At 33.3% G+C, this 15,380-nt stretch overlaps 2 long non-coding RNA genes across 3 annotated transcripts; both read right to left on the reverse strand.

Annotated features, from left to right (window-relative positions):
• Positions 1–5,146: 5,146 nt before the first annotated feature.
• LOC122195752 (uncharacterized) lies at positions 5,147–5,973 on the reverse strand. Its single transcript, XR_006186451.2, has 3 exons — positions 5,510–5,973; positions 5,306–5,424; positions 5,147–5,221 (listed from the first exon to the last, which is right to left on the reverse strand). It is a non-coding gene; the product is annotated as an uncharacterized LOC122195752 (long non-coding RNA).
• A 1,582-nt stretch (positions 5,974–7,555) lies between these two features.
• LOC122195614 (uncharacterized) lies at positions 7,556–9,135 on the reverse strand. Of its 2 annotated transcripts, XR_006186015.2 has the most exons (4): positions 8,622–9,135; positions 8,453–8,542; positions 7,786–7,853; positions 7,556–7,686 (listed from the first exon to the last, which is right to left on the reverse strand). It is a non-coding gene; the product is annotated as an uncharacterized LOC122195614 (long non-coding RNA). The 2 variants fall into 2 exon arrangements; XR_006186014.2 differs by having other exon boundaries at positions 8,453–9,135.
• Between the last annotated feature and the right edge of the window lie 6,245 nt (positions 9,136–15,380).

Below are 15,380 nucleotides of genomic sequence, written 5' to 3' on the forward strand. Positions count from 1 at the left end.
ATTATTATATAAACATATTATTTACGTAATTATACATTTCATATCCTGTCCTATTATCTCTTATGCAGAAAACAACAATAACATGTACCACTTGCAAGCCAGAGAGAAAAGAAGACAAAAAATATATATTTGGAAAATAAAAGATCGAAGAAAATGAATACAAGATCCAACGTTCCAAGTACTTCAATACCGCATCTCTTAAAAATATAATTAATTATAACCCTAGTATTTTTTTATTCGATGTTTTACGCTTATTTTACATTTATATACAATAAATGATTTCTCATATTTTTTTATTATCTTTTAATATTATATGATTTCAGGTTATTACTTTATTTTATACATATGTCTTCAGTTTTCATAAGTTTTTGTTATTTGCAGATCAATCAACCAATATTGTTGGTCAAACTGAAAATGTCAATTCATTTAATTCGCCTGGAATCCAAAATACAACCGTACAACTCTCATTCCTTTACAAATGTTAGAACTTCGTTATCTAACATTACAAATGTTAGAAATCTGTTATCTAACATTACAAATGATAATAATTTATTGTTTTTAAAATATACTATTATTCATTTTCTTTATAATCCGGATATATATACTTATTTTATTTTTTGTTCAGATAACATCACTTTCGATAAATATGCCACTTTCAAGTTACCAGACAAAAGACAGTATTATGTATTTTCAAATGATATGACATTAAAAAATGCATCTACAATAACTAGTTCTTCATCATCAGTCAAGTTAACTCCAGGATGTCATAAATTAAAAAGGAAGACGACATATTTATCCCCTATCCCGTTGGTTGATTTGACAGAAGATGTAGAAAATATACATCAAGTCATAAATAAAAACCTTATAGTTGGTATCTCAAATGGTAATAAAAAAATAATATCCATTTTTCATTTTTCTTTTACATTTCAAATACTGGGTTGTATATACTTATAAATTTCACTGATATTTTTTTTCTAGGCCTTTTATTTTACAGAATATTTGGATCATGGTGATCAAAATGTTGTATGTCAAACATGTCATGCAAAGTTATGGAGAAATGAATTCATTAGAGGAAAAGAAAAGGGGAACACAGATTATTCATTATGTTGTGGTTACGGCAAAATTCAACTTCCAGATTTAAAGAAAGCACCCCCAAGTTATGAAAAAATGTTTCGAAATATGGATTCTAAAAGCAAACACTTGATGAAAAACATTAGACGTTAAAATTCAATGTTTTATTTTACGTTGATGGGTGGTAAAATTGATTCTTCAATCACTAGAGGAAACGCTCCATACATTTTCAGACTCGGTGGTTAAAATTATCATAGTATTGGAACTTGGAAGTCTTTTACCAACAAAAGGATCGGAACCAAAATTCTCTCAGTTATACATTTATCATACTAAGAACGAAATTTCAAATAGACAAAAATGCTTTGGGTATTTTTTCAACCTTCTTATTCATAATTATTCATTATATATATATATATATATATATATATATATATATATATATATATATATATATATATATATATATTACTAATATTATGTTTAATTTCATTTATTTTAGTGGGGAAAATGATCAATCAACATCAATTGATAGTGATATTATTGAAGATATTAAGGTGATGTTGGATTCAAATAATGTGTTGGTTAGATCTTATAAGATGGTAAGAGATACTTTTCAGAAAAATCCTCAACTTGATATGAAACTACGACTTATCGGGAGAAGGGAGCGAGATGGAAGAACATATAACCTACCGACTGCTTCTGAGGTTGCCGCTTTAATTGTCGATGACATTTGTGATTTAATTGAAAAGAGGGATATTGTTGTTGAAAAAAACTGGATTTCTACAACGTATCAGTGAATTGCATCCTTCATACATTCCTCTTCAATATCCACTGCTATTTCCATATGGAGATGATGGTTACAGTGTTGACATTCTTCATAGAGGTGTGTCATTTACGACCAAAAGTAAGCAGGCGAAATGTACAATGAGAGAATATTTTGCTTTTAGAATTCAAGATAGAGATCATTCGTTCTTGCTCATTCTTAATTCAAAAAGATTGTTTTAACAATTTCTGGTAGATGTCTATACTATGATGGAAACGGAGAGATTGCATTACATACGTAGGCAACAACATGTTCTTAGATGTGAGTCTTATGAGAATTTATGTAACCAAAAAGCTCAAGGAACCACTAATATCTCCAATGCCGCCCACCGTTTCATATTACCTTCATCCTTTACTAGTGGCGCACACTATATGCTGCAAAACTATTTGGATGCCGTGTCATTATGTAAATGGTTTGGATATCCAGATTTTTTCATAACCTTTACATTAAAAGGTTTCTTAAGGATACTTCACTTCAACCAGAAGACATGCTTGATATATTATGTAGGTTGTTAAAGATCAAGCTCAATGCATTTATTAAAGATTTAAGGGAGAAACAAATTTTCGACAAAGTTCAAGCATGTAATTAAAATTATATTTTTTCATTATTGATAAACCATTACTCTTATTATAGTATATTTTTTTTATATGTTTTTATAGTCTAATCATATTTTGTTTTTTTGCCACATATTTTGGCAGATGTTTATTTATGCATTCTGACAACAAGTTACCCACTGTTGAATTTATCGATCCGATAATTTCTGCCAACATACCAGACAAAATTGAAGAGCCAGAATTGTATTCACTTGTCAATGAGTTCATGATTCATGGTCCACGTGGAGCTAAAAATATCAATTTTCCATGCATGACGGATAAAAAGTGCTCTAAAAACTTTCCAAAACAATTCTGTAATCATTCGTTTGTTGATGAAAATGGTTTTCCGTTATATAGGAGAAGAAACGATGGTCATTTTGTTGAAAAATTGGGTGTCAAGTTGGATAATAGAAATGTTGTTCCATACAACAAATATCTATTAAAAAGATATCAGGAACATATTAATATTGAATGGTGCAATCAGGGATCTTCTATAAAGTATATGTTTAAATACATAAACAAGGGTCCTGATAGAGCTACAGTTGATGTTGTGCCAAAAAACAATGAATGTGAAAATAATGATGCGGTCGATGAAATAGTTGAATATTACGATTGTAGATATTTATCTTCATGTGAAGCATCATGGCAAAATTTTGAATATGATGTTCATTGCAGGTATCCTTCTGTGGTTAGACTACCTTTTCATCTTCTTAATCAACAACAAATTGTATATGGCGAAGACGATGATATTGACGATGTTCTGGACAAACCTTCTGTTGCTGCTTCAAAGTTCACATCTTAGATGGACTGTTATGCAATTAATAGTGAAGCATGAGAACTTACATATGTTGAATTTCCTACAAAGTTTGTTTGGGTATTAAATGGTAGGTTTTGGAAGCGAAGGAAAGTAGGAAAAGGCATTGGTAGAATTCATTCGGTTTCACCTAATCTTGGTGAAGCTTATTTTTTAAGGATTCTATTAAATAAAGTTAAAGGTCCGACGTCATTTGATGAAATTCGCACGGTAAATGGCGAAACATATTCTTCTTTTAGAGATGCTTGTTATGCACTCGGGCTATTAGATGATGACAAGGAATACATCGATGCAATTAAAGAAGCAAGTCATTTTGGATCTGGTTTTTATCTACGCTTCTTATTTGCCACATTGTTGATGTGTAATAGTATGTCTAACTAGAGGTCGTTTAGGAAAATACATGGGAGTATTTGGCGGATGGAATTCTATATAACCAACGACAAAAGTTCAAGTCTCCAGGTATTTAAATTATTTTCTTCATTTATATTTAAAATAATTTATTTTTCTTCTCAACACCCATTAAATAATTATTATAAATATTATAATATTGTATTTTATATTTTATAATTAATTTAAAATTTATGGTGCAGAGTTATCACTCAATGAAGATGAAGTTAAGAACTTAACTTTGTTTGAAATAGAACGAATTTTACTTCGAAACAACTCCACTCTCAAAAACACTACTAGAAAACAGCCTTTTACGACGCTCATTGCGTGTCGTAAAAGGATCAGACGACGCGCAAATGCGCGTCAAGGAAGGCCCTGTCATAAAGAGAGACGACGCGCATTTATGACGCTCATTTACGACGCGCAATTACGACGCGCGTTTACGACACGGAATGCGTATCAAGGAAGACCCTGTCATAAAGGAAGACGACACGCATTCACGTGTCGTAACCTTACGACGCGCGTGTTAATGACACACAATGCGTATCATTAAAAGCCTTGTCAAGAAAGGCCATGTCATAAATGAAGATGACATGCACTTTTGCGTATCGTAAATTTAAATGTTTAAAAAATATATTTATATATTTATTAATTTTTAAATTAAATTTCATTTAATGTCTCATAATAGAAATAAAATACCATATACAAAAAATACAATCCATTGCATAAAATTTAATGTCATACAATTCCATTTCTTACAATATATAAATTAAATTTACATTGTTATTAAGAGGTTTTCCCTATCAATATAACCTAATACTACATTGCTATAAAGGGGCACCTTCTTGTTTCAGTAACTCGTCATTAAGCTGTCTGAAGAAGCTCTAAAACCCTTCATCATGTCTCTTAGCTTTAATATCAATCCCAAATTGGTCACAAAGAATTTGGTTTCTAGCATTCAACTTATCTAAACTTTTTTCAACATGTGATTGTGAACCAATAATACCCTCACTATCTTCTGCCTTCAACTCTTCAAGCATCCCAATGTTCCAATCATCGTTAAATCCAGCATCCCAACTTTCCTATAAATCATAATAAATGAGATAAAAGAGAAAAAAACATGAAACTAAATACCTAAAATTGTAAGAACTAATGATATTATTACCTCAACTGAATGATGATCTTCAAATTGTTCTTAATCAAAACTTTCCTGTAAATCATAAGAAATAAGATAAAAGAGAAGCTACCATTTATGTCTTTGAGAAGTATTTTGATTTGTATTTATGAAGTACCTACAAGATTTTGGGATTAACCTGCACCATGGCTCGAAGTGCTTGAAACTGGAACACTAATATAAATTACATTTTTATTTTATTGAGATAATTAATAATTAATATGTATGTAGATATGGTTGACTAGTTTATAAATAAATAAACAAACAAATAAATAAATAAATACCTGTGGACTATTACGTAGAAAATCCAAGTTGCCAGCAGCACCAACAGGAGCATTTGTGCCCATGTCAGGAAGTCCCTAGACCAAACACGACAAGTTTACAATATACAGGGTCTAAAACGAAAATTGACAAACTGAAAGTCAAAAAAATATATTGAATACCTGAGGGAAGAGATCCAAAGGGTTTGAATTTGGTTCACTTGGAGGAACAACTGTAGATGGCGGGGGCTGGGCAGCCTGCAGACCTGGCAGTGGTGAAACTCCGGCAGCTGGCGGGAGTTCTGCTGGCTCCGGTAAAATTATAAATTTAAAATGTTTTATATTTAATTATTAAAATAGAAAGAAATTGTAGGAGTTTAGGCTTACAAAATAAAGATATTTAACAACTTTTTCTGGATTATTGAAAGCAACATGAAGAGCACGAACAACTGTATCCCTATCCCAGTTTCCTCCTCCCATATCAAGAAGATGTTGAATTGTACCTTCCAAATTACTTGATCGTATACATCCTCGGTCCTAAATAAAAAAAATAAACATTATCACTCATTAATAAATAATAAGGACTAATTGTATTTTATAATTAGGTTTCGAGAGAAATGCTGATGTGGCATTCACAACAGGTGCTGGATCGGAAGTTGGAGGAGAAGACACTGGCCTGGAATTGTAAATTTCACATACATTCATTTATATACATTTACATACTGCTTTTGGCTTCTCTACTTCCTTCCTATGAAGTAGGGTTGCCATTAATAGACCTAAAACAAATTAACTCATGCGGACCTGGGCTAGACCTTCTCTAATATATGTCCAGAAAGCACAAGGTCATGCATGATTAGTAACAGCACATAAAGGTCTAGGAGCATAGATTAAAAAAGAGGCAGCAAGATGAAGTAGAAAGGATAAAAGATTACTTACAAATGACTCCAAAATGATGCCAAATACTGAAGCCAGTCTGCTAAGTTTAGGCCGTCATCTTTTAGCTTCTCACGACCCCCTTGTATAAGCCGCTCAATCACAACATATTCCAAAATATCATACTCAAGCTGTAGAGAAAACCACCAAACCACAATTCAATTCCTTTTCAAATATCACACGCAATAAGAGAATCTTAAACATCCATCAAAGGCATCAACAGAACAAAATCACCACCACCACCACATGGAATCTGGTGGCATGCACAAATATCATGTGTACTATGCTACTATAAAATCAAACAATTATCTCCATAAAAACATGATGCTTCAACATGAAGATTTTGATACCAGTCAGCAAAATACATAATGCATTCACACACTTCAATCTACTGATCAACTAGGAAAGCATCCTGATATACATATCACAAATTGCCAGGAATCCTTACTAATTTTGCCACCATTCTTCTAAGATGTTTTAGATACTTAATGCCTGACAAGCAAACCTCATGAAAGCAATGGGTACCTGGTGCACAATTGTTCTAAGAACAGTCATGGGATTCGCATGAGATAATTTTGCCACCATTCTTCCAAGCTATTTTACATTTTCCTTTGCAATCCGTTTCAAGATCTGTCTAGTCTCCAACTGTATTTGAAGATTAATCTAGAATGATCAAAGGAAGAAGGGACAATGAATCAAATTTTATATGTTGCTCAATCAGGGATAATAAGAGCAAGGAAAATAAATTGATGTTTGTTTTTTAAATAATAAATTAAAGTAGCCTTTTGTCAATCCCTTTTTCTCTTCTTCAAAGTCTCTGATGTAGTAGTGATCATAAAAAAACCCCTTTAAAATAACAATATGTAGAAACTTTTGTGAAATAACAGTTTTGTGAAATAAATGTTTTATCATATTGATTATGTACTAAAATTTCTAGTCATTACCTTCTTCCATAACTTGAGTGATGATTTCATCCTTTTCCTTGAGAAGAGTAGCATCATCACTCTTTTTATTTTGCTCTCTATGTATGGTATCTCTTTCCCTTATGAGAGCATAAACATGCCAATATAAGGATTTTTTTTATCCATCAACAAGTGATATTTTAAATATTTTATCTTTTTCCTTAAATATTTCTCCTTAAACCAGTTGGACGAATAAATTTCTCATATTTTGGAGGTTTTCTTGTGAAACCTTGTCCTACAAATGTCACTTTTGTGATCATCCTCTTCCATTGTTTCGCTGCAATCAATCAACGTAACTTATTTGCTTACAAACAAAACAGATGAAGAAGAAGGGTAATATAGTCAAAATACTCACTTTTTCTTTTCCCAGTTCTGATCACTTTGAACATCTCATCTTCAGCCACGGGTCTTACCTTGGGTAAAGGCACATCCCACTTTCCTACTTTCTCCTTTCTTTTTTGTTTTACTTTGTTGCTAAGAATCTGAATGTTTGTTAATTATATTATAAAGGAGAAGAGAAGAAGTGTTTTTGTTTATTAATTTAAGGAAAAGAAACAAACCTTTGCACATGTTGTGGTTTCACGATCAAGAAGATAGGCAGGAACAACATATTCCAGAACATCATCATCCACCTTGCGTCTACTTGATGATTCTTCATGCATGGCCAATCTATTATATTAACACACTTACAGCTTAGAAGGAGCAAATAAAAAGAAATTGATGCCATAAGATGATAATGAATGATAAAAGTAGAGCAGAGATACTAACGTCTTCTTCATTTGAGCCTTTTCTGCATATCGTTTCTTAGCAAACAGCTTACCCTTGATTCCTAAAGCCTGGGTCAACCATAAAAGAAGGAAACTTTTTAGAATTTCATGGCTTCCAATTGAGATTTGAGATTTACAATATATAACAATGGAAAAGTCGTAAAATCATTGTCCGATAAGAGAAAAGTCAACCGAACCATCAATTTTATTAGATCCCACAGGAGTATATCGCGATAGAAATCTAGTTATTGTATTTTTGTGTATGAATCGAAAATCTTGAAAAAGGAGTTGGAATCAACGGTGACAGCTTGAAATCGAAAGTCAAACAAAAAGTCAAAATCGAAGTTTTATTTGTCAAAATCGAGTGTTGATGTATCGATTTTGGAAAATGCGATATCAAAATACGATATCGACTTTGATGGATTCATGGAGTCAAAACCGATTTCGATGGATCGGTTTGGACTTAAATACTTATGGATTCGAATCTTATTTTGATTGATGTGCTCGAGTACTGGAAACAGAATCGGGATCGAATCGTTCTTAAAGTCAAACTCAATTTTAACTAATGTTCATAGCTGCCGTTACCATCGTTCTAGTATCATTTCACGTACGAATCATTTCAAAAAAGCTAAATGAATCAAAATGAAAACAGAAAAAGAAATCCAAACCTATTGATTGAGGTCAACGTTGAATTCGTAGAAGGTAACATGAGCGACGGTGATTAAGATCTTTTAGGGCTTGCAGCATTCGTGGATGCTCTGACCATTCAGGGTAGGTAGGATCACAAACAAAGAGAAGATCGGAGAGACCGAGAGATGGGAGAAAAAGTGTACGTACATGAGGTTTCTTGAGAGAAAATGTGGTAGGAGGGTTGCATTTTGCACTAATTGGCTCCCAATTACCAGAATAGGTTTGGGTTGTGGTATTTAGTTGAATCCCCTAGTTTAAGAATGTTGCAGTTTACAACAATCTCAGACAAAACGAAGAGATAGCTTGGAAATCTGATGAGAAGGGGGTTGTCAGCCATGTAAAGGAGACGAGGGTTTTCAGCAAAAGGCGAGGGTTTTAATTTTTGGGGATTTCATTTTCCCCATAGGATGGAACACGTGTTCTATTATTAAAGAGCCGAAGAAGAGAGAGTCATAGAAGCGTGAAGTGTGGATTGAGTTTTTAAGGTTCAATGGCGGTGGCAGTGGCGATGGCTTAGGGTTTACAGAGAGAAGGAGAGAAAAGGAAGGAGTGAATGAAGGGAGATACTGAGTAGAGAGGGTAGAAGCGGGGTTCTTCAAAATTTTAGAATTTCAGACGATTTCGTTTTCCCCCTTTAAAAACGTGCGTTTAAGAAAAAAAATATAAAGCGACACATTTAGAGGATGCACATTTTACGAAAGGCGCCTTTCGCATTTTTTTTCTTTTCTGACACTAATTTTAGGGCACGCACAAATGCGTGTCCACTATCCTTCAAATTTTGCAAAATTGACATTATCTTTTAGGGCACACACCAATGCATGTCCTCTATCAGCGAGTGTCATTGTTTGCGCGTCATTAAAGGGCTATTTTCTAGTAGTGAAATTTCACAAAGATGCCTTACCCAGATGTTGAATCAGTTTCTTCTTCGAACAAACGACTTATCATTGAGGAGCTAGATTACGACATTCCCGTTATAAAGAATGAGTTTGATCATATGTTTCTTGCATTAACAAATGAGCAATGTAACATTTTCCTTAACATCATGAGTGCTATTAAAGAAAATAAAGGAGGTGTTTTCTTCGTTTATGGTTATAGTGGAACGGGTAAAACTTTTTTCTAGAAGACAATATCTGGAACAATTAGATCTGACGGTAATATTGTTTTAAATGTTGCTTCAAGTGGTATTGCTTCGTTATTATTTCCTAGTGGTAGAACGACACACTCTCGATTTATACTTCCATTTGAACTTATAGAGGATTCTTTTTGTAAAATAAATCCAGATGGTAAGTTGGCTAGCTTATTAAGAAAAACCTCTTTGATAATTTGGGATGAAGCACCTATGATCCATAAGCATGCATTTGAAGCTTTAGATCGAACTTCGAAAGATGTATTAAGGTGTGGAAATTCTAGCATCTCAATTATTCCTTTTGGAGGGAAAGTTATTGTCTTTGGAGGAGATTTCAGACATATTCTGTTGTTCCGGGTGGCAGCAGACAGAACATAATTAATGCTTCTTTGAGTTCTTCATATTTATGGCAACATTGCAAAGTGTATATATTAACAAAAAAAACATGAGCCTAACTGTTGGAATGGATCAACTTGATATAGAAAAATAAGAGATTCTGCAAATTGGTTATTGGATATAGGAGAAGGCAAACTCGGTGGTCCGAACGACGGCGAAACGGTTATCGATATTCCGAATGATATTCTCATTAATGATCCAGATGATCCTATAGGTTCATTAATTGAGTTTGTATATCCTTCAATTTTGGAGAAGTATAGCAGTACAAATTATTTCCAAGAAAGAGCTATACTTGCTCCAAAGAATGAAGTTGTTTAGGAAATAAACGACCGTTTGCTTAACAAGTTTCCAGGAGATGAGGTTGAATATTTAAGTTCAGATAGCCTATGTCAGTCCGAATTTTTCCATGACCAGTTTGATGCAAATTTATACTCGCCTGATGTATTAAATGGTCTTCAAGTATCCGATCTACCAAATCATAAGTTAGTTTTAAAAATTGGTGTTCCAGTAATGTTACTGAGAAATATTGATCAGAAAAACAGCTTATGTAATGGCACAAGACTACAAGTGATATCATTGGGCAAACGTGTTATTAAGACACGTATAATGTTTGGAACTAATATTGGAAACCGGAATTTTATTACAAGAATGTCTTTAACTCAATTAGAAAAAAATCCCTTCAAATTCACAAGAAGACAGTTTACATTGGTGGTATGTTTTGCAATGACTATTAATAAGAGCCAAGGACAATCGTTATCGAATGTTGGTTTGTTTCTCAAAGATCCGGTTTTTTCATATGGACAATTGTATGTTGCGTTATCTAGAGCTCAAAGCAGAGAGGGATTGAAATTATTAATTTTAGATAAATATGGTAGACTCACAAATAAAACTTCTAATGTTGTTTATAAGGAAGTTTTCTCAATTTATAACCAACTTTTTTGTGGAATGTTTTACTCATTTTTAGCAAAGCACATTTCATCCATCATAATAATTTATTTATTTATAATTACGTATTGTATTTTTATGTTAATTTCATTACATACATCTTATTCTTGTTTTGTATCAAATCAATTTCGATGTTGTTTTGGGTTTTTTTTATCATTATTTAAACGTATGTTGCATTATATAAAGTAATAACTTTTATAAAATATGTGGATTTACATTTGTAATTAAATACTTAAATTTTACAAATTTACTAAAAATAGAGAACATATCCTAAGAAAAACAACAACATTGAACGGATTTCAAGGTTACAGCCAGTAAGCCTAAAAAAGAAACACATGACGCAGTAAATCAAGGTAAAGTTTTGAAAAAAACAGATGAAAACAACAACAATTTCTATTAATCTAACGTGCAATTACCATGAACGATTAAGAAGCAGTAAAAAGTAAGGGTATTAAAAATCTCCATTTGTAGTTAAATACTTACCATTTATTGTGTAATTAAATACTTACAAATAAAAAAGTTATTTAAAAATACTATATAAGTTTTCTAACTTAATGATATATTATTTATTACATAATTAAATTTTAAATTCTATTTAACATTAACACCCGTGGGTCCCACGGGTTTTCACCTAGTCTTGTATAAGATCTAATCTTTCTAAGATTTGGTAGATTGTTAATCGATTTGTTGTACAAGATTGGATTTATAAAGATATTTGTTGTAAAATCAATTTTTTTGTATTTTATTTATTTATTTCTTCATTTTGGTTGATTAAATGGATGTATTTGTATATGAATTTATATAACATATTTGTTTCAATGTGTGTGTAATGTGTATGTGTTGACATGTATTTGTATATGTATATATGTATTCTTAAAACTTTTACCAATTATTCCTTAGCAATTATAATCCATTTTTATTTGTCATGATTTTGTTTTATAAATTGTATAAAACATATAACTATATAAATTTGAACTTATACGTTTGGAAGTATGATATCACCAGATATCATATAGTAGTTAAAATTTACGTACTTGACCTTCTTAGGATACATTAAAACTCAGTAATCCGGTTAAACATGAGATTCACGGTTAAACAGCCGGTTAGAATTTTAGCCCTAAATTCCGGGTTGTCACACAGTCTTTGGCAAAGTGGTTTGCATGACCACACTTGTGACAAACAGTTTTTGATTTGTCTGAATTCAGAGTCTCGTGAGATTCCGAGGAGTGAGTTTGTGTTAGAATGTTTGGCTTCTATGCAGGTGGATTTTTGGAAGGTTTAGGGTATGGTTGGGGATTACTTTGATGAGGAGATTGGAAACGGTTGTGGTATGGTTTGTGAGTGGGATTAAAAGGGCGCTTATATTTCATGGAGAGCAAAGCAAACTCTTGTTGAAAACATAGTTCGGAGTCAACTGCTTCAGGTTTGATGTCTCCGTCAAACTGATAGTTTGAACTGGCAAGAGTACGTAGAGTTGAAGTGGGTTGAACATGTGGAATAGATGGGATAACAATTTTGAAAGAGTCCGACACAGAGAGGTTCGGAACTTGAGGATCATAGGAACTGACAAGAGCTAGAAGACTTCCTGAGAGTTCTCTTATGTGCAACATTCGATTCATGACCTTGAAGCTCATCGAACAATTGGTAGAGCTTCAACTTCTTCAGATATCAATTACTTTGAAGACAAGATTTCACATTTCCCCATCCCTTTCCGAGACTGTTAATGAACTTGAGATTCTACTCTAGAGGAGTTCGGACAATCCCATGAGCTGTCATGTTGTTGACGACGATTTGGTATCTGCTGGAGGCCGAGACAACTGATTCACAGATAGTTATGGTGAAAGTATCAAACTCGTTGACAACAGAAGTCAAACGCTTATCCTTCATGTTTTTTGATCCCTCGAACAGGTCTTGGAGAGTGCCCTAGATCTCTTTAGCAAATTTGCACAACTTAATGTGCTCACAGAGAGAAGGTGGAACACCAAACACCATTTTGGAAAATGAAACTTGATCTGCATGCAATTTCTTGATGTCATCAGCAGTAAGAGGTGTTTAACGTTGTTCATCCTGTCCCATGAGAGTTTCAGCAACATCTCTCACAGTTTGTCTTATAGGAACATATGGAACTTCTTTAACGGACCTCCAGATAGTTTCACCTTTTTCTTACCAAGTAAGAACATTTCCATTCTGACTTTCTAGTGATCATACTCTTCAACAACTAGCAATGGGGAACGAGAAGGGCAACCCACGCTATTTGCTATTTGCATTGAATATATTTGTTGAGAATTAGGAGCAGCCATTGAATCTTAGATATGAGAGTAGAAGTGGTATATAGAAGAACTTTTATCCTGAACACAGAAATGATCGAAATACCAAGGTGAATTCGAATTAACTATAATCTGTTCTTACGAATTCAAGGGACAACCGCTCAAGCTCTGATATCAATTGTGAGTACTAGAATCAATGTGCAAGGACAAGGTTTGAAAACTCAAACCTTGAGTTAATCTTAAGAATCAATGTCTGCTCTTAATTGATGTTCCAACTAAGTCTGGTAAAACCAATCGAAACTTGAAGTTAATATTCAACAAAGTACACAAGTATTTAATGAAGAAACTATGAGTATAATAAATTTAAAGACAATAAATGAACAAGAAGAATGTTGTAAGAGTTTTGACTTGAGAGAAAAGTGAAAAAGAGTTAAAAGTAATATTTGCTATCTTTGAAGGAACAATTCGTTGTATTTCTTGAATTTTGAACACTCCTTATATAACAAAAGGAGGTACATCATACAAACTACAACACGTTCTAAGGACTAGATAATAAACAGCTTCTGACAACTGATTATCCAACATATACAAAAAAAGCTTAGTCCTATGAAATGTCACATCAAACAAAAGACAAGAAATAATAAATGCTGAAAGAGACACTTGAGCTCGAATTATTACTGCATCTTAGATTCATCTTCACTTCGGACATCATCTTCACCTTGGACATAAGCTGATCTAGAAGCTTCATAACTTGTGATTGCTAGAGGTTCACTTTCAGGTTCTAACAGATCCCTTGCATATAAATGTTATATTCTCTTATAAAAGCAAATGGTTTATAAAAACAACTTATTAACTGTAAGTTATTAAACCTTAATCAGGCATGTCCTGCTATTAATTAAGTATTATATGACTTAATTTATGGTATTGACACTTGTCAATTAGAATCCCAAACCATCCCACTACATACAATATCTTTCAACTAGAATAAGTGAACAAAAACCCCGTATAAACCCAATATCAATTCTATACGTTAACGAAACAAAACTGAGATTTTATAATGAACTCATAACCGAACTCGTGACACTACATTTTTTGCACTAGCTCCATAGTAGGGCATGCTTAAGTCATTCACCCCGTTATAACACGTGGTAATATTCAATGTTACTAACGTCAACACCAAAATTCGTCTCGTCAGTCTTAGTTGTAGGTAGCAACTCCAGGCGGACGGTCTAACCATACAAGATCAATAGTATGACACTTATACTTGTCGTTAGTTGTTCTTGTCGGATTAACGATTATGAAAATGAAGGGTTTTCCACCAAGACACACAGTCTTAGTATACCTAGAAACATAGTCTAAAATGGCTTAGGAAACGAAGCTAACTCACATGGATTAGAAACAACATGACACCTACAGGGAAACCCTGGAGTGATGGTGTGACAACCCAAAAATTTCCGTTTTTTTTAACGTCGAAATTAAGTACGTCAAAAATTAGCCAAATTTATCCCAAAAATATTTTTGACCGGATTTAAACCTGTTGGAATATTTTAAATAATATTGATAAGTCTATTTTATCAATGTTATGTTGAATTGATGTGTAATTGTCCAAGAATGGCACTACTTTGATGAGTTGTTGAACTTCATATGCAGGTCAATATATCGTACTAAAAGTGGGCGGAACCTGCAAGTAAAACGAATTGCTCAAGGAATGAAGAAATGTTGTCAGGAAAGTTGACCACTCTTCATTGCTTTGATCGTATCTCAAGTTTTGGAGCTCCGATTGACATGAATAATGAAGTTCTGGAAACTAGACAAGATTTGCTACAACTTTCGTGTTTTGTGTTTATGCTAGTTATGTCGTTTTGACCACCAAAACTTGCACGGAAGATGAAGGACGCCTCCAGGCGTCTAAGACGTCCCCTAGGACGTCCAGGTCAAATGGTCAGCATTTGGTCGTTAATTCAGAGCAGAAAAGAAGGGAGAGCCCCGTCGGCGTCTTACATGGCGTCTAAGACGTCTCCTAGGACGTCTTGGCATTTTAGGGACGTCTCGTGTTGGAACAGTGTGTTTCGGAAAGTTTGGAAATCAAGGAAGGGCGTCCTAGAGGGCGTCTAAGACGTCTCCTAAGACGTTTGACGTTTTTGGCCATTTTTTAGTGTATTTCAAGGATGA

Source organism: Lactuca sativa, chromosome 8, assembly GCF_002870075.4.
Source record: "Lactuca sativa cultivar Salinas chromosome 8, Lsat_Salinas_v11, whole genome shotgun sequence".
NCBI lineage: Eukaryota > Viridiplantae > Streptophyta > Magnoliopsida > Asterales > Asteraceae > Lactuca > Lactuca sativa.